The sequence below is a fragment of the Camponotus vicinus genome, unplaced genomic scaffold (genome assembly GCF_025532165.1).
Source record: "Camponotus vicinus isolate PSW18456_S1 unplaced genomic scaffold, iyCamVici1.0 SCAF_12, whole genome shotgun sequence".
Taxonomy (NCBI): domain Eukaryota; kingdom Metazoa; phylum Arthropoda; class Insecta; order Hymenoptera; family Formicidae; genus Camponotus; species Camponotus vicinus.
In genome coordinates this window covers 4,687,004-4,707,731 of record NW_028141948.1, presented here as the reverse complement: position 1 = coordinate 4,707,731, position 20,728 = coordinate 4,687,004, and positions in this window count along the sequence as shown.

Genomic DNA, 20,728 nt, shown 5'->3' with positions numbered 1-20,728 from the left:
TGAATTAAGCACAAAAGAAGTAAGGAAGGAAGAAGAAGATACGGAAGAAGAAGATACGGAAGAAGATGACATTAATAAGAATCTAAAATCCAGGAAAATAAAACCCTTTATAATCGGAAATAAATTCTTAAAGAGTAATATTGTCGACTCACGTGAATTACTATTTTTACGAAAAGACAACATTGCATATTTTGTTGATACTGAGAGAAATCCTCTGGATTCTGGATCTAAAAAATTATTTGAGCGAAATGAATTACCACATCTAAATTCTCTTGCCTTGGGTAAAGCTAACGCCATAAAATATAAGAACTATTACCACGTGGCACTGCCTGTCAGCGAAGGACAACGAGAAGGTCCTACAGTAACTCTCAACCAAATCGTTACAGTATTAAACGATTTACGAAATCTACTTGAAACATTGAAATTAGAAACACTCAGCATAGCAAAGACTGATTATGTTAACAATGTCCCGTGGGATAATATTAAGATACAGCTTCGATTAATACTTCTCGACACACCTACTAAAATAATAATATGTAATGGATTAATTAAATATCCTCCTAAAGATTTACGCCCTGTTATAATCGGCGAGACGCACTGTCCACCAGCAGGAGGACATCGTGGCGTTACTAAAACATACCATAGAATAAAACATAATTATTATTGGGAAAATTTAAAATCAGACGTCCAAAAATATATACAACAATGTTTACAATGTCAGTTAAAGAATTAGTCCGAGTAAAAACTAAACAGCCCATGATAATCACTGACACTCCAGGATCTGCCTTCGATAAAGTAGCAATGGATATCGTTGGTCCTTTACCAAAGACCGAGAGAGGCAACGAATATATATTAACATTGCAAGATCAATTAACAAAATTTTGCATGGGAATACCATTGCCAAACCAGACATCTGAAACAATTGCAGAAGCATTCGTAGACCGTTTTATTTGCGTACTTGGATCCCCCAAGGCTATATTAACAGATCAAGGCAGAAATTTTATTAGCGACTTAATGAAGAAAATAGCTAAATTATTTAAAATTCGTAAATTCCGTACTACCGCCTTTCATCCGCAATCAAACGGATCTTTGGAAAGGTCACATCACGCACTAGGAGAATATCTTAAACAATATGCTAATGAACAAAAGCAATGGGACCGATGGATAGGACTTGCAATGTTTAATTATAACACAAACGTCCACGAAGCTACGAAACACACTCCATACGAGTTAGTATTTGGAAAAATAGCAAGAGTTCCTTCAAGTGAACTTCCAGCACCCGAAGATAGATTAGCGAATTACGATGAATACCTGATAAACCTTGTAACACAGCTACACAACATTCAAGGGAATGCAAGAGAAAATGTAATCAGCGCCAAGCATAGATCAAAGAAATATGACAGAAAAATCAATCCTCAAACCTTTAAACCTGGAGATCAGGTATTTTTACTAAAGGGCCCGAAACCGGGAAAATTCGGCGATCATTACACAGGTCCTCATGAAGTTTTAGAAATTTTAAATAAAAATAATGTAAGGATAAAAATAAAAAAGAACAGCCGAATAGTACATCCAAATCGGTTGCGAATTTCTTATATTAAACCTATTAATAAATCATCAAACCATCAAGAGGATAAACAATAGTGATAATAATAATATTAATAATAATAGTAATAATAAAACCTCATATACGTATACATGTAATATCCTTTTGTTAGGTAGTAACTAAATAATAAATATAATAATTAATCGACGTAAATGAATGATAAATAGATAGGTTAATTATGTCATATATATATATATATATAAGAAAAATTTGCAGATGGATCCCAGGGCAATAGCTACGTTAACATTCTTACTCGTGAACTTACAATTCACCCATGGAATAATAGGCTACGATTGTGGTTCAGCGTCTGCTAATCTCACCACCTTATCATTACTAAACATCGAAGAATGTGATATTCCCCAGCAAAGCGTCAATTCAAGCCGAATTTATATTCAACTACTTCAAATTAACGAATTTGACTCTGTGAAAGTAATACAATGTAAAATTGAAATCGACCGATTAATTAAGAAATGCGGGATGTTTTCTCACACCATGGATGTCTTTAACGGCAAATATTCGTTCATACAAGAAACCACTCGTGAAGCATGCCGCCATATGCACACTTATGGAACTTATGAATTGGCAGGAACATATATAACTGGGTTAAAATCAAATCAAACCCTGACACGTCCTAATATAATAATATTAGCTGGTCACGTCGACTCGGAAGGATCGTGCTCCGGAAGCGCTTATTCCGACCCATATGGAACATGGGCGGACGTCATTGTACTGGGCAGTATTAAAATTACTCTCCAAGATTACATAGTCGACGTAAAAATAAATACTAATAAAGTACACCTCAGATCTGGAGTAGCGTGTGAACTCAGCGCTACAAGTTGTTTAGATATAGAAGGAGGAGATACCTTCTGGGATCCCGTACCTGCTGATACTTGCAAATTTTCTAGCTATGGCGTATTATATGAAGGATATGCTGACAAGATAATTGACAGCATGAATCAGCAATCACAAGTAGCTTATTCGTTAACAGCACAAAACACTATATTCGCATTAACCAGCCGTGGGAAATATATTACTTGTGGATATACTCTAATTCGTACTGAACATCCAAAATTAAAAATTTTCGAAGCATCACCTGGCATTGAAATCTTTAAGAAGCAATCAAAAGTATCAAATCTTGACATTTTTACATACATGAATTCCAAATTCGTGTATGTAGAAAGACATATACGTACACAAATAAGTGAATTATATAGAAATATACTTTTACAACAATGTAATCTGGAGCAACAATTATTGCAAAACGCCTTAGCCATAGCAACTCAATCGCCTGATATATTTGCATATTATTTAATGAAAGGACCAGGATATATGGCACTGTTAGCCGGTGAGGTAATCCACATAGTAAAATGCGTACCTGTCGAGACTTGCTCAAACGGAATATTGTTACAATCAACTTCCTGTATTAAGGGGAAATCGAACATTCTTTTTGACACCGCAGACACATGTAATACGTCAGGGGATACAAACGGCATGCAACGCATTTGCACCTGCAATGTACTTGCTGGGAGATTCATGGTATAAACTTATGCCTAAACCAGTAGATACAGTACCCCCTGCCATTATGAAACCTCTAACCAAGCCTACTTGGAAGTACGTTAGCCCTGGTTCGCTAGCCACTAGTGGCATATATAGCGAAAACGATCTGGAAGATCTAAACGACCATATTATGTTCCCTGCCGAGAGGCCCGCGGTACTTAACACCATCGCCAGGGGAATAATGGGAAGACCTACATCCTTACAGGGAGGTTCAATTACCAATCTTTTAGACAAAGACGCAATAGAAAAAATCGCCGTCTCTACCTGGGAAAAATTTTGGAATAGATTTTTAATTTTCGGAAACATCAGCGCTGGAATAATGGGAATATATCTATCCGTTAGAATTTTTAAATTGATATTAGATACTCTAGTTCATGGCTACGCTTTGCATACAGTATATGGTTGGTCCATATACTTGCTTGGAGCCATCTGGGATTCTCTCACTCAGCTCTTATTACACTTAAAACTAAAGCAACCACCGTCAACAAACAAACCATCCGCTCCACTCGAGAATCCACAAAAGAATAAACACCCCGCTGACACTGAAGGATCCTCAGACCGTATCTATCCATCTCTTTCTGATAAAGAGAACACTACCTATACTCTACAACTCAGGGAATGAAGGTTTAAGCATTCCGCTACAAACCTCTATCCCCTCTCTACAGCCTTCTGTCAACGTTATCTTCCGTAAAACTCAAATAGATAATCGGCGGAAAAGTCGCAAATGATAAGACAAATTAACCTCTTTTATAGAAAAATGGAACCAGCAGCCATTGACACGGGAAGCCTTACACGATCTTGGCTGGAGGTTTTTATTCTCCGGGTCGTGTCTCCCTTATTATTTTGGGTCCGGTTGAAAAACGGTGACCAGGACCTTCAGGAGTTGGAAGAGGAACTTGCCCTCCGTATGTCAAGACGGAGCAAGTTCCTGATATGCTTCCCGGAAGACATAAAATTGGAAATAGACGTCGTAGTCAAAGAGGGTAACGGCTGGCGGCGAGGATGGATAGAGAAAATCAGCCAGGCGTCGGGGATGGTCAGAGTACGTCTAGGCGACCACGGTTGGTCAACCTGGCGACCAATGCACGAAACCTATCACCTGGAAGATAGATTTCGAGACCTGCCTTGGCAAGCCTTTGCGTGTGGGCTCGCCTACACAGGATCACCCGATAATTCGACAATATGGCCAGAGAAAACCCGAGAACTTTGCCGGCTCCTAGCCGAAGGTCACACCGGCTGGATCAACATTATACTTCCTTTAGGAAGGGGAGCGGCCCTCGTCAAGCTGACGATACAGGGCGAACATAACGGAGGAAACTACAACTTTAGAGATATGTTAATTAAGCTAGGACACGTAGAATTAAGTACTAAAATAACAAGAGATGTATTCCCCGCAATAAAAAAAAAATTATAAAAAAAATAGATATATAATAACAAAAAAAGGGGGTTTTAGAAAACCCAACTACATTTATATCATTAGTATATCTCCACTATATATATATATATATATATATATATATACAGGGTGACCCATTTTAACTTAGGCAGCCAAATAACTCGAAAAATAAGCAAGATAGAGAAAAATGTTTTAGACAAAAGTTGTATGGTTTCGAGGGGGCCATAAGATGGTATCATTGGTTTGACCTTGAAGAGTCATTTGAAGGTCACGTGAAGGTCACTTCAATTTTTTTAAATGGAACATCCTATATATTTTTGTACATTCTTGTAGCTCATCTCGAGAGCTTTCCAAAACACTATAATTAAGTACATTTTCGTTAAGTACTTTTTGAGTTATAAGGCTTGAAATAATTTCTTAATTTTACATAAACCGTAAAATATCTTGTAAAATATTCATTTTTCGATTACCTTACCTTAATAGTTTTATGTACAAAATAATGAGAGGAATCAATTGGTGTAAAGAAAACACATAGTTGTTTCGAAGAAAAAATATGTAATTTGCAATTAACAATTCCATATTTTTTCTTAAAAACAACTATGTGTTTTCTTTACACCAATTGATTCCTCTCATTATTTTGTACATAAAAGTATTAAGGTAAGATAATCGAAAAATGAATATTTTACAAGATATTTTACGGTTTATGTAAAATTAAGAAATTATTTCAAGCATCATAACTCAAAAAGTACTTAACGGAAAGGTACTTAATTATAGTGTTTTGGAAAGCTCTCGAAATAAGCTACAAGAATGTACAAAAATATATAGGGTATTCCATTTAAAAAAATTGAAGTGACCTTCACGTGACCTTCAAATGACTCTTCAAGGTCAAACCAATGATACCATCTTATGGCCCCCTCGAAACCATACAACTTTTGTCTAAAACATTTTTCTCTATCTTGCTTATTTTTCGAGTTATTTGGCTGCCTAAGTTAAAATGGGTCACCCTGTATATTGACATATACTTTTTTACTATATATATATTATATTTTACATACTAATATACTTATTCTAGATATTTTATATACTCATTATTACGTATATTAAAACTACTCAGTTACATATATATATAAGTATATATATATTCATTAGTATATACATACATATACTTCTAATACCATAGCACACACCTTTTACATTAATTTATAAGGTAATATATATATACTAACACCGTAGGATATTAGCATCATAACAATCCATTCAGCGTTAAAATACGCATACATTGAACGAATTAATCTATGTAAGAAAAATTATACAATACACTCACATTAAGTACTAAATCAGCAAATTTACTCTTCTCCTTTTCTTCCTTCCCCCCCTTCCCTCATTGTACCTATACACTATTTCTTTATAATTTGTACTTTGTACTGCCCTAAATTTATATACACACATATATATATATATATATATATATATATATTATATTCCCTGATAAAATGTCAATAGTAGTAATGACAATAATAGTAATAATAATGATAACAATTAAAATAATCGCACGGTTTCCATCTTTTGATAAAAACACTGGAGGAAATATCTTTTCGATAATACCATCGACATTATCGCTCTTTATAGAAAATGGAAATCGAATCCATCGACACCACACATTTGCGCTCAGGGCATCAAGAAGTAAGAGTTGTATGCGTGGAATCACCGTTACTCTTCTGGGTACAACTCCGAAATGATGAAAAAGCCTACGAAAAACAGCAAAATAAATTACAAATAAAAATGGCCGCTAATAATAAACTCATGACAAATATACATGAAGATCAAGCCGTCAGCGTAATGCACAACAAGCTCTGGCATAGAGGTATAATAACCAGAGTCAGCAGACTAATAGGAGCAGCCGAAATCTTTCTAAAGGACATTGGCCGGAAAATATGTCTGTCTCATAATGAACTGTACGAACTTGACGATGAGTTCAGAAAATTACCGTGGCGTGCCATCGCTTGTGCTTTAGCTCACACAGGATCAGAACCCCCCACTCCCACCTGGCCAAAGGTTAATAAAAATCTAGCTCGCATAGTCGCTGAAGGTAATAAAGGATGGATAAACATAGTACAACCTCTTTGGAAAGGAGCTGCTTTAGTTAATCTTCGACTACAATCTGTAAATTTCGATGCGTCATACGATTTTAAAGAAGCACTAATTAAATTAGGAATAGCTCGTCACAGCAAAAACATTATGGAGCATGTTTCCCCCGCAGTGTAAAAAAAAAACACAATAATAATAATAATAAAATAAAAAGAAAAAGAAAAAAAATAACAACAAAAATAATAATAAAAAAAAATAATAATAAAAATATATATATAATGAATATATGCAAAATATATATACAATAAGTAAAACACATAGGATAACAACTATATAGCGCAAAAGCTATTTATTCTAATTTCTTTTATATATATATACAACAAGAGTCACCCTTGAACACTTGATAATCGCTTACAGCGTAGAAATGCCGGGACACCATTACTTATCCGTTGAAAATCAGGAAGAAGACGATGAACTGATTGACGGCGTAAAACCAAGCGATCACCCTGAAACCTACAGCTACCTATTTGAACTTCGATGTATTGTTTCACTCGAGGGCGAAATTTATCAACGTATTTCAGACTGCTATAAAATCTGCAGTTTATGTTTCTTTAAAGTTCCGGAAGACTATCAGCAAGAATACGCTGTAGTGGCACCACATAATTTAGTACATAGAGCATCAGTAGAAAATCAAACCAGATGCACACAATGCTATAAGATAATAATAAAAATTAGACCAGCTGAAGAGTGCAAAGGATGCATCGAAAAATACTTGAACACCGATAAAGCACATCTTAGCGAAGGATGGGGAGCGCCTGTCTTCGCCCGATGGGAAGAAACATAACAGTGAAAAGAGAAACCTTTTCCCCCTTTTTCCCCCTCGCACTCTCACCATCAAATCCTGACTCTGTAACCATAACCACATGCCCTTGTTTGTCTCTATATTATTCACTACTTTTCCTCAACAAAAAAAAAAAAAATAATAATAATAATAATAATAATAAGAGAAGAAAAATAATACTAGAAATATATAATAAAAAACCAAGAATATAAGATATATATATATATATATATATATATATATATATATATATATATAAGTTCGCATTCCAAGTATTTACAGTTAATTCTTGAATAATTAACCATCAACCACAGCACAAAATGGCAGAAAGACAATGGCTTTCCTGGAACCCCGACACGCATGGAGAAGAAATTCATAGATCTACCAGAGGAACAAGACCACAAGATCATTCCGGAACACCAGGTTACCTATTAGAACTCAGGTGTGTCAGGCAATCAAGAAACTATATTTTCCAACACCTCACAAATCATCAAAAAATTTGCACCCACTGCTACCTTACAGTGCCAAAAAGCCACCGACGTAAATACTTAATGGTGTTGCCACACATGCTAATTCATACAGATCTTACTGAACCTCTAAGAAATTGCACGCAATGCAATCAAACCATGATGAGAATCAGACCTGCAAACGAATGTGTAAACTGTATTGAAACATTTTGGAAGACTGACGAGACTGACCTGAATCGAGGGTGGGGAATACCAGTCTTTCCCTTAAGGAGAGAAGAGTAAGATCAAAAGACAAAGAAGGAGCCTTGTCTTTCTCTCTCATACGCACATCTGGTATCGACTCTGACAAAGACAAAATGTCCACATCTCTCTCTTGTCCTTACTATCCTTTCTCCGCTCCAGTCTTCTCTTTCACGCAACTATATAACTGCGTTAAAATATCAATTATCAATAATTTTATTAAACTATCCTTATATTCTTCTTATGTTAAGTTGCCTTTATATAATCTTTAATCATATTATATTTTAATCAAAAAAAAAAAAACATACATATATAAAAAGAAATCATGTACAAGAAGGACGAAAGAATAAAAGGAAGGGGTTATGGAGGTCGCCTTTTCTTTCCTCCTTTAAAATTTATAACACACTTATACTATACTCTTACATATTACTTTAAATATATAATAATAATGCGTATAAATTTCCTTTTTCCGTTTCTCAAAAAGAAAATTTAATATTCTTATTATTTGCAAATGTCGTGTACCCCCAACATTTGTCTAAGGCGGGGGGTGTTACGTCCGGTGGACTCCACGATTCTTTTCTTTCCTCGAAACGATTTCGTGGAAGAAGGAAATCAAGGATCGACTTGCATTCGGAATGCAAAGCGATTCTTCTTAGAAATAAAGATAGCACTTAGAAGAACGCAATCTCACCCGCGGGTATCGTCATTAAACTTTAACAAATCTAATACTGAGAATGGCCAGTCGAGATAGCGTCAACGAAATTCTAAATAAATTTACGAGTTATATGATGAAAAGTTGTTATGAGAAATTCTAACTGTCCCGTATCTATTGGTACGGCTTTATGTTCCAAGCCTCTCTATCCAAAGAATTTTCAAAAATAAAGATCTGGTCCTCGGAAGAGTGACAAATAATAAACGTAAGACAAAACCTTTCGAAATTGATAGTGCACGTGCGCTCGTTCGACAGGCCACCCTCAAGCGTTCTCCGAATCGCCAAATCATCAAGCGATAAGATAATCAGCTCACTCCCACTCTCTACTGGATGGAGCTAAGTCTTGAGCCAAAGGGCTTAACCAATTAAAATTTTAAGAGACCCCTCTCCTTTTAAAAAATCAAGCTCCTTGACCTTAGGAAGGGAGTAATAGAAATCATTTCATTCGCCTAAAAAGATTCCCCACCATCCAGAAGGGAGGAGGAGTAAAATCCTTAAAACTCGCGAGCCGAAGACGCGGACTCACTTCAGTTCACAGTTCATAGTACACAGTTCATTCTTTAAAAATTATCACGCCAGCTCTTCCGTGCAAGTTCAGAGTCTTTACTCACGGTCTTACTAGAAAGATTCTCTCGCCGGTTATACTTTTCTCCAGTTCACATACAATAAAACAAAGAATATATATATATATATATATATTCTAAAAGTGCGATCTCTAAACAAACTGTTCACGTGCGGCTGAATCTCACAATAAATTAAATGAAGTGAGTGAGGTACACTGCGGATTAACCGAGCCCTTCCTCACCAGCTGCCAGCAATTGGACACTTGCGGCTCCAAGCCCGGCCGAGCTGAATTTTGTTTACATATTTCAACGCTCGCTATAATTAGTAAGTCTAATTTAATTTTATTGTCTTCCCCCTCTCGTGTTAACTTTGTAACTGGTTGTCGTTGGGAATGATCCTAGACCGATAGGTAAACGAAAGAAATATTCTACATCCAGCTTTAAGAAATAAGTTTTTTTTTTAGTCAATAATCATTTTTACTTTTCCTTGTCTCACTCGCCTTTCTAATCCACCCATCATAATCCCTCGTTCGCCGGGAATCTCCGCAAGGCGATTCGCGAACAATCCCTCGTTCGCCGGGAATCTCCGCAAGGCGATTCGCGAACAATTCCTCGTTCGCCGGGAATCTCCGCAAGGCGATTCGCGAACAATTCCTCGTTCGCCGGGAATCTCCGCAAGGCGATTCGCGAACAATTCCTCGTTCGCCGGGAATCTCCGCAAGGCGATTCGCGAACAATTCCTCGTTCGCCGGGAATCTCCGCAAGGCGATTCGCGAACAATTCCTCGTTCGCCGGGAATCTCCGCAAGGCGATTCGCGAACAATTCCTCGTTCGCCGGGAATCTCCGCAAGGCGATTCGCGAACAATCCCTCGTTCGCCGGGAAACTCCGCAAGGCGATTCGCGAACAATCCCTCGTTCGCCGGGAATCTCCGCAAGGCGATTCGCGAACAATCCCTCGTTCGCTGGGAATCTCCGCAAGGCGATTCGCGAACAATTCCTCGTTCGCCGGGAATCTCCGCAAGGCGATTCGCGAACAATTCCTCGTTCGCCGGGAATCTCCGCAAGGCGATTCGCGAACAATTCCCTGTTCGCCGGGAATCTCCGCAAGGCGATTCGCGAACAATTCCCCGTTCGCCGGGAATCTCCGCAAGGCGATTCGCGAACAATCCTAATCCGAATTTCTCCTAAATTTCAAACCTTTATTTGAAACCATTTTCGATTCATTTCCTTCTATTTATTACTTAACTATCTCTTTATTTGTATGACCAATTTAAACTTAAGAGTAAAATCTTTCGGAACGAATTATCATTTTGCCTAAGGCTTATCCATCTTTTCCCAATGACAACAGTGATATATTTTATAATAGCTAATCTAACATCAAATCAGTAAGATATTCAGCGCAAAAATTATTATTAGTGCCTCCCACCGGTAAACGGCGAGCAGCGTTGCGGTGGCGGAATCGGCTGAACAGACGGATACAGGCTCAATCTTTACCTAAACCTATTAATGGCGATATACCTTAGATAATATTGACGCGCCCGTTAGCAGTAATAAACTCGACACTAACACACACACACCTAACCCCTCTTCCTCACCCCGTATTCCGAATTATTCTCCAATCTCATCCCCAGGGCATTCCTCGACCTTCCCCGGTACACCTGTTCCAGGCCCCGCGCCGTCGTCTGGCTCACCCCCCAGATCTCCTACCCCGACCCCACCAGAATTTTCTCCTTCCCCAGCTACTTCATCAACCCTTGTATTCGAACCCTCTCCTTTGCCTTCTCCCGAACCCCCTCGTTCCCCCTCACCTCCTGTCCGGGAGCGTACCCCTCCCATACCTGTCATCACCCTCGACTCAGACCCTCCTTCCCCTTCCACCTCCTCGGAGTTTTCTGAGTTCAGCGAGGCTCTGGAAGATTTCGCGAGAAATCTTCCCGACCTTGAACAAGATTCCCCCGATTTCGACTTCCCTCCCGATTCCCCGTCGGAACATCCCGACACCCCTGAAACCCCCGAACCTCTCCCTCCTCACCCTCTAAGTTATTTCCTATCACAGTTTCCCCTCATCGACTTCCCCATTCCCGAAGGAACTTTCCGTGTGGGCCCCGGTCCTGTTGATCACGAGGAGTTCCTTCACTACCTTACCACTGCCCCTCCCGATGCTATAATTGCTTGGCATCTCCCTGGCTCCCACCTTCCATTAGGAGTTCCTATACAAGCCCTGTGGAAGAAATTCCCTCCGTCCACTATCCAATTTGAAAATCCTTGACCTTTTGTGCTTCCCCCCCTTTTTTTTTCTTCCCCACCTATAATATACCTGTTTAGATAGCAAATTTTAAATTAAAAGAAACAAAATTGTAATAATCTCCAGCCAGGGTTAATACTTAAGATTAGATTTACCACTTTTATTCCTGGCTGACGTCCTCCGAACCAATGTAACACCCGCGGAAATTCCCTCACACATAGAAACAACACACATAAAATTTTCAACTATATTTTGTATTTTTAGAAAAGATCTTTATGTAAACATATTTCATATCGCTCAAACGACTAATTATTGAATAAATGATAATTTATAATAAAGTCTTCATTTAATTTTGCTACCCGTTCTCATTCCTTGAAGTCCGAAATCGCACAAGGTCCCGTCCCGAGTAAAAGAGATTCGATTCTCTTACCGAAAAGGGACCGACGAGCGTAACGGCCTAGGACACTCACAGAGTTAAAAGGACCATTCTGGTCACTGACCTGTGCCAGGCCCCTGACAGTGCGCTCGACCCAATCTATACACACGCCCGAAAAGTGTGTCACCGGGTAAGTAGGTTGCGTCCTTCCAGACGGCCCGATCTTTTAAGGGTCTGGACGTAACAGTAATATACTTATGAATCAGAAAAAAGAAAGTGAATAAGGAGATGGTAAAATATTAGATCGTGTTTATTTTTCCACAATAATATATGAGAAAATTATCTCAAGAAAACTTTCAATCTCATCAAATCACAATAGATCCGTATTCTGTCTGCACGTCTCACTGCGCTATATAATATAACGTGTAGAGTAGGCCAGCTAGTGTTTCGATCAGTGATCCAAGCCGCTAGCGGTGCTCTTAGTGGAGAGGGCACGTAACAAGCGAGAATCGCATCCACATCGACAAGCGATTCTCATTTGGTGCGTGCCCCCTCTTATAGCATCGTGGGCTACCGGCAGTCTTGTATCATCGCGTCCGTGCGCCCCGCGAAAAAAAAAAAAAATTTACGTTCTTCCAAATTTTGCGCCCCTCCAAAACTTGCGCCCTACGCTGGAGCGTATGCTGCGTACTGCCTCGTAACGGCCCCGCCCGGAGACGATGGAAATCTGGGTTTGGATTAAAAAGTGGTAATGAAATTTTAAGAATAAAAATTGGAGAGTGAGGAGTTCTCCGGCATAGCAGAGGATGCCTGGAGATGAAGGAATCTTCGGAGAAGGGAAGCTGCGACGCTCAATTGATGAGGGCGATTTTTGGAGTTCTAATTAATTTTTGCTTTGACGCTTATCAGAATAGAATAACAAGCTAAAACAATTTGTGCAGGAGTAAGAGGAAGGAATACTGCCAGCGACGTGCTAGTGCTTGACAGTATGCTTGTTTATTTAATCCTCGATGTTTTGTTTCAGGAAATGTTGTGAATGCAAGGAAGGTGAATATTATCACACGAATATTGAATAGACAAGAATGAAGTGGGACAAAAATCTGGTACTTACCACTCAGATGTCGATTTCGGTTGGTCTCGATCGCCTTCGTCTAAGCAAGGTCTGGGAATCTCCAAGGATTGACACAGTGAATTTGTACAAGTATAACTTCTTTATTTGAATTTTATTGAACGATATAGCAGGTTGATACAAAGTATTAAATTTTAGTTATAATGAATGGTTAAAGAATAATAAAGAATAACGGCAAAGTGATTACGAAAATAACGACTAACAGCGAGTCTGCTATTCTGGCTAATTATATTAATGATAGAATGAACCACTCGCGCCTAGAATCCGGGGTTTATATACTGGCGATTTCGTTGTTCCTTGCATGATCTTTAGCCGTAGGAATCCTCGAGTAAGGTGATCTTTACATCGGATCACGTCGTTCTCGGAAGCACTACTGAATTACTTATCAATTGTTTTGACATAGATATCCTTTTCATAGAAGCGCGGCGGTGATCAAAGAGTAGTACGCGACTATTATCTGAAGTGTCGGTTGACATCTCCAAGAAATCAATGTTCGATATGTTTATGACTTCCTCTTAGACCACCTCACGTGTCAAAACTATGCGCTCTTAATTTGATATCTATCATTAGCGGTGTTAGGATTACGGAATCATTTTATATGTATAACTTCCTTTATATTTTAGAAAAGGTTCAGAAATTTACAGCTCAAGTTAAAATAGATTAATTTTAAGTTGTAGTATATAGAGAAAGTTATTTCCACTGGTTATGATTCCATAATGGATTTTAAATAAAGCGTTTCAAAGTGTTTAATTATATTTGTATTTATTCATATTTAAGATCAATTCAACAGTTCCTTTGAAATACCTTACTTGTTATTGCTTAAATTATATATTTTCGGTCGCGTTTGTTAAAATCTAAATTCGAATTTTAGCGCGTATATAAAGTCCTCATTATACATTGATTGAGGGAGTACTTATTTAATTAGCGGGCTAAATAACCGTGTAGAATAAAACGGTAAGCAAATATTATAATTGATATTTTAAGCGTTAGAATTCGTATGCGCATATATTAGAATTAAAATTAATAATAATATAATTGATAATAGTGAGTAAAATTGAATTATGAATAATAGAATTGAATATTCATTCTTATTCCATGGATATAGCAAAGAAATAAGGTGGGTAAGCGAATTGTAACTAAATCTAGTAATTTTAAGATGGCGGGACGTCACAATATTATTCTGCTTTATATTATTTTCATTTATAATTTTTGTGCACTCAATCATCCAATTATAATATTTTCTTGCTTGAAACATTTTGTTTATATTTATTTTATACTGTGCGTGTCTCAACGGAACTTTTCTTTCTAAATCGCTGCTGGAGCACCCTTTTCATGCTCAATAGCTAGCAGAGAGAAGCCTGAGAGCGGCCATCCCGCTTTAACGGGCATATTGTCCTGATGCGCCGTCTGAGAAAGTGGACGTGAACTATGTTCGTTACGCTCGGTAACGGTATATGGTTCGTATCCGTGCTATGGTTCATGTCCGAACTAGATAAGGCGGACTGACAATGAGTCAGACAAGAATCGATAATGAATCGCCCTGGCTTTGTCTCACTAACTGTGCGGCGATAGGCACGAGGCGAGCTAACGGCGATTTATATCGCAAAACTCATGTCTTTCATCCCTGTCGGTTTTTTTAATTATTGGAAAATATATATTTTTCAAATAATTAATTAGAAAATATACATGTGAATAAGAATAATATCTTACTTTGATGCATTTGTCCGTAATGTTAAAATCTATCGTATTTATATATTTGTGCATTATAATTTAAAATAAAATTTAATATGTCGGGAATTAAAAGTATTTTGAATTATATTATAATTTAATATAAGTAATGTATGATTAACCATATTTATTTACAATATGTAATTTAAATATTTAGATATTTCGATAATTTCGATATTTCAATTTATTATAATCTATATATCTGTATTTATTATAATCTATATATCTATTTGTTTCTATTAATGAATTAATAAATGTACATACATACATACATATATTGTAATGTCAGACACATATGTGTCTTTATTAATAAACACACATATGTACATATTAATAACAGATATAATAAACAGATTGAAATAATCTATATAAAATTAAATATTGCAAAAATAAATAAATACCGTTAATCATATATCATTTATATTTAATTATAATATAATGCAAAATACTTTTAATTCTCAAAATGCTATAATTCTCAAAATGCATAAATATCTAAATACTATATATTTGAACGTTGCACACAAATCAAAGTAAGATATCATTCGTATCGATATGAACATTTTCTAATTAATTATTTGAGAATATATAAAATAAAATATTAATTCATAAAAAATAAAATATATAAAATATCAATAGTAAAAGAATTCATTAAACTGATTTAAATTGATTTATAAAACTGAATTTAATATATTTCACAATAATGCGAAAACTTATGACTGTAGATTTATCAGGAATGGAATATATTAATTACAAATATAAATTATGATAATAGCAATTTTTTATCCGCGAAACATTTGGAGATAGTTAATAAAATTACGTTCTGTTTAACATTTTTTTATTTTTACAAATTAGAGTACACTTATTTCTCCACTAATCTGGATGCGAATTGATGAAATATTATTATTCAATGCAAGCTTTATAATTATTCCTGAATTTCCAAATGTCATAATTTCGCGGCTTTTTAGTACTATGAAACAAATAAAGCGCGACAATACGCCGAGAATAATCAGTCAGCGTAGCGAGCTTTACGAGTGACGTTCGGTTCTGCGGTGCTTACAGTATATTACAGTATACAGGGTGTCCGATTCGTGAGGGACCAAACGAAAAGTGATGATAGATTGGGTCAAACTAAGAAGAAAAGTCCTCTACCATTTTGCAAAATTCGCAATAATTAGTAAGTAATAAGCAAAAATGTCACATGAAGGTTTAATTTTTTAAATGGAACCGCCTATTTTTTATTATGTATTCTTATAGCTTATCTCGGGAGCTTTCCAAAACACTATAATAAAGTATTTCTTCATTGAGTACTTTTCGAGTTATGGGGCTTGAAATAATTTCTTAATTTTACATAAACCATAAAATATCTAGTAAAATATTCATTTTTCGATTATCTTACCTTAATATTTTTATATGCAAAATAATGAGAGGAATCAATTGGTGTAAAAAAAAAACATAGTTGTTTTTAAGAAAAGATATGTAATTGTTAATTACAAATTACATATTTTTTTTTAAAAACAACTGTTTTTTCTTTACACCAATTGATTCCTCTCATTGTTTTGTATATAAAAGTATTAAGGTAAGATAATCGAAAAATGAATATTTTACTAGATATTTTATGGTTTATGTAAAATTAATTATTTCAAGCCTCATAACTCGAAAGTACTCAATGAAGAAATACTTTATTATAGTGTTTTGGAAAGCTCTCGAGATAAGCTATAAGAATACATAATAAAAAATAGGGGGTTCCATTTAAAAAATTAAAGGTAACCTTCATGTGACATTTTTGCTTATTACTTAATAATTATTGCGAATTTTGCAAAATGGTAGAGGACTTTTCTTTTTAGTTTGACCCAATCTATCATCACTTTTCGTTTGGTCCCTCACGAATCGAACACCCTGTATACACGGCTCTCTTTTTCAAAGTTATATTCTTTTTAGCGATCTGTAAAATCTGTGTGTTTTGCAACACGTGTTGCCGTTTCGTTTATCTGACATCTGATCCGGCATCCGATTACCCGTCAATATTTTCGCGTATACGCGTATATGTATACTTCTATCGTGTCGGTTCTGTGTTTGTTTTTTTCACGTGTTGTATTTCTTCTTTTTAAGTTTTTTTCATTTTTTTACTTCATTTCTAAATTTTTTTTTCGCATCGCATTTTAATAAACAATGTCGAGTCAGTGCCCTGTAAATAGTTATTATGATAGGTGTGTGTACAAAGAGTGCAAGAATGGAAAATCGCATGGAAAACGACTATTCAGATTTCCAAAGCAGGAAGATGTAAGATGCAATATGTGGATACACAATACAGGTAGGTCTCTGTGCATAATTATGTCATTATTTTATATATTGACATGCTAGTAATGGAAAATCCGAGTATGTGTTACGTATACAGGGTGTCTCATGTAAAGTGTCCCACCGAAAGTATATCTCGTACAAGTACAAACTGGACTAAAAAGTCTTATATGATTTTGCAAGCAATTACAACGAAAAAATAAGAATCGGGCGGCGTACAGCCAAACTTTATTATCGTGCTTTATTATTCGCCGCTGGCACGCCTAGCGCGTACATCCCACGATTTAGCCACACGAATGAGACGTGCTCATCAGCTCTTCTTTAATTAATCTCTTTCTTTAATAAATCTTGAAATTTTATGATGTTGTTTGCAAAATGGTATAGGAGTTTTTAGTTTAATTTAACGAGATCTACTTGTATTTTCGGTAGGACACCTCAGATATGCTGTAGAAATATGTGAAGTATATAATATAAGTTTATAAATTTTATATATAAATTTAATATTTAATAATTATATATAATTATATTTACAGATTTATACTTCCTCTCTTTCTTTTGTTTAATTTTTTACTAATTTATTTGAATATTAATGATAAATTTTATTAAATTAATTAATAAGAATCCATTAATATATAAATATTTAAATTAATTTAAATTATTAATTTAATATATAATAATTTACGATAAATAAATTTATTAATATATATTTAATAATTATATTTGTAATATTAATGTAAAAAATGTAAATTTTCATTTTTTAATTTATATTTTATCCATTTATGTATTTCTTTTAAGTAAGCAAATTTAAATCTCAAAAAAATTCGGTGGCGACGACGGCGACGGTCCCGACGGCTATGGTGGCGACGACGGTGACGGCCCCGACGGCCACGGTGGCCACGGTAGCGACGACGGCGACGGCCCCGACGGCCACGATGGCCTCGGTGGGGCCGACGGTCTCGACGGCCATGGCAACTTCGGTGGCGACGACGGCGACGACTCCGACGACCCCGACGGTGTTGACAACCGAGCCAATTATATTAACTGTAAGTAAAAAATTAATAAATTTTATATTATAACCAATATTCATATTATAATTAACATTTTGATGGCCGCATATATCGCATGTTATCCGTGTGCGACTGACAGTGTTAATAAAAGGAATCGCGGAATGTTTTGCTTTATCTTGCCTGATTTTTTGTCTCATTTTCATATATATTTAAGAAAGCATATTGTTTTTATCTGTCATGTATATGTCATATTTAACGTCTTGCACGCGGATATTTCAGAATTCGCCTTAGAGTTAATATAATATTTATCATATTAATATTATATTACGGTAATATAATATTGATTATACACATATATTTATTTTTTTAAATATAATATTTATTACATAATATATTTATTTTTTTGTTGCAAACAGAACAGTTGCAAACTGTAATTAGCAATATTTTTGTCCAAAGAGGAAGATGGAGGGATAGAAGGGGATGGAGAGATAGAGGAAGAAGAAGAGGAAGAGGTAGAGGTAGAGGTAGAGGAAGAGGTAGAGGCTGGGGTAGAGGTGCAGGCGAAGGCAAAAGTGATGACATAAAGATATTTTATTATGAGAAATAAAAAACATGTACACAATAAAACACGTCTCCTAAATACAATTTTTGAGTAAAATATATAAAATTTTAAATATATATGTGAAACTTTTTTTTCCGATATTTCCTATCCTTTTTCCGATATTTCTTATCCTTTTCGAAATATCAATAAGTTAAAAACGAGACGGGGAAGACAAATCGCTATTAGCTCGCCGCGTGGTTTGCTCATGCGTTGGTGAGACAAAGCCAGAGCGATTGATTGTCCGTCTTTGTCTGACTCTGTCCATCTTATTTAGTTCGGATATGAACCATAGTATGGACACGAACCATGTATTGTTACCGAGCGTAACGTACATAGTTCACGTCCACTTTCTCGGCACGTCAAGCGTCGAGAAATTTGCTTCTGGAGGCCAGTGACTCTCAGGTTTCTCTCTGTAGCTAGTCGCTAGCGACAATCTAGTTACGTGACTTTTTTATCGCTCAAAACGAGCGATGAGCGACACATGAAAAGGTACCTTTAAGCCCCTTGCACAATGCTAGGCAACAGGCAATAGAAATAAGGAATAGAAACTATTCACCAATAAATACGCGGAACAGAAAATATTCGCCAATAGGAGCAGAGAATAGATACTATTTCTGTTCTTATTGCCTGTTGCCTAGCATTGTGCAAAGGGCTTTAAAGGTACCTTTTCATGTGTCGCTCATCGCTCGTTTTGAGCGATAAAAAAGTCACGTAACTAGATCGTCGCTAGCGACTAGCTATTGAGCATGAAAAGGGCTCCAGCAGCGATTTAGAAAGAAAAGTTCCGTTGAGACACGCACAGTATAAAATAAATATAAACAAAATGTTACAAGCAAGAAAATATTATAATTGGATGATTGAGTGCACAAAAATTATAAATGAAAATATTATAAAGCAGAATAATATAAAGAAAAAATTAGCAGTAGCGGCAGTTCTTTATTATTTAGAAGAAAAAAAGAAACGATACAAAAAAAAATGTTTGGGTTACTCCATCATCTAAAAACATTATAAAACAGATTATTTTTGTAATTAACTAATATAAAATTTATAAATACAAACATTCTACCTAATACAGGATAAAAACACAAATTTTCATCCGTAATAAAATTGGAATAGCCTTCTAGACATGTATGCATCGGTACTTCATCCTCATTACAAATACAGTTTCACATGACATATTCTATAAATAAAAATATTTCGTTTATTTTAATGTTCTCTTGCCATTACACAAAAGATTTTTAACATAACCTTATATATCAGCAGATTTATATTTACATTTTTATTATGTATAAAATTACATTATAAAATATTATTATTATATATATTTAATATTTATTACAAAATTATATACTTACTCTTTGATTATCCATTTGGGCTACGTTTCAAAACGTAAGTAACTGAAGAAATTTTACTCGAATCGCCGTTCCGAAACTCTTTCAAGCCTTTCTGATTGGTTCAAATCGGCCATCGAGTAAAATTTCCTTCGGTTACTTACGTTTTGGAACGTAACCTTGAGATTCGTATTAAGTTAGCCGGAAATTTTTCAGCCAACCAAAAATCTCCTTATGGAATCGTTTGTATTTCGTATGAAGATGTTTGAAGTGTGATTAAAAACGTTTGTGAATAATTAGAATAATTATAAAAAATTAATCATTTTTACAGTATGTAGTTAGCCAACATAACTAAATATTAAAAATTCTCCTTATGAATCGTTTGTATTTCGTATGAAGAGTTTTGAAGTATAATTAAAAAGGTTTGTGAGTCATTCGTTTAATTTTAATTAAATTTTTTTATATTGTGAAGTTAGCCGGAAGCTATATAAAATGGACGCCGTCCTGTGATTGGTCGATTTGCTTATGGTAAATACTAAAATTTTCTC